Here is a 1,002-nt window from a genome sequence, read left to right on the forward strand (position 1 = left end):
TGGACGGACAGATGGATGGATAGACGGATGGATGGATAGACGGACAGATGGATGGATGATAGACGGATGTATGGATGGACGGACAGATGGATGGATAGACGGACAGATGGATGGATGATAGACGGATGTATGGATGATAGATGGATGGATGGATAGACGGATGGATGGATGATAGATGGATGGATGATGGACGGATAGACAGAAAAAAGGTTTCAGTCTTAAATTAGTATGAAAAGCAATTTAATGTTTGTCGTTGAATTTAGAAAAATTATAGAATTAAGCAAATGGAAACAGAATGTGCATCACAAAATCACCTGAATGCATTTAGGGAACAGTAAAAAAAATACTCCTGTACTTTTTTTAGAGAATACTCAATTATAAGTGCTTTATGGTATCTGACATAAAAATGAATACTTTAAGCTCTCATGGCACAACTCTTCTACATACTTTGATAAGTCATTAAATTTAGAAGAATTGCGTAACATAAAAAAACATGGGGAAAACTTAGTGTTGGTTTATGTACATATAAAAAATACATACTTGAATATTTCAAATGTTGTAGTTTACAGATCAAAATGTTTCTGCACAAGTCAAAATTTAACAAAGGCATCTAAACATCATCCATTTTATTCTGGCCTTATAATGAAAACAGTTATAACTCAAAAAAATTTATTTTCTGCACGAATCCAGCGTCAATGAACACTGAATTATAGATAAATCTAAAAAAAAGCTGAAACTGATTTGTTAAAGCTAAAAGAAGCAAAATTAGCTAAAAAAAGCTACATACTGGTTAAAAGCCAAAAGTAGCAAAAGAATAGTTAAGAATATCCTGATGCATGCTCAATAATCCAGGTAGAAAAATCCAAAAAAGTTCAATCTGGTCCTCTGGACATTCAAAAAAAACAAAAGCAAAACAAAGCAAAAAAAAATCTAGAAACGTTTCGTCTCTCATCCAAGAGACTTCCTCAGTCTGAGGTGCTGTATTCAGCTCAGTCTCGTAAA

Source organism: Nematolebias whitei, chromosome 19 (genome assembly GCF_014905685.2).
Source record: "Nematolebias whitei isolate Nwh7 chromosome 19, NemWhi1, whole genome shotgun sequence".
Classification (NCBI taxonomy): domain Eukaryota; kingdom Metazoa; phylum Chordata; class Actinopteri; order Cyprinodontiformes; family Rivulidae; genus Nematolebias; species Nematolebias whitei.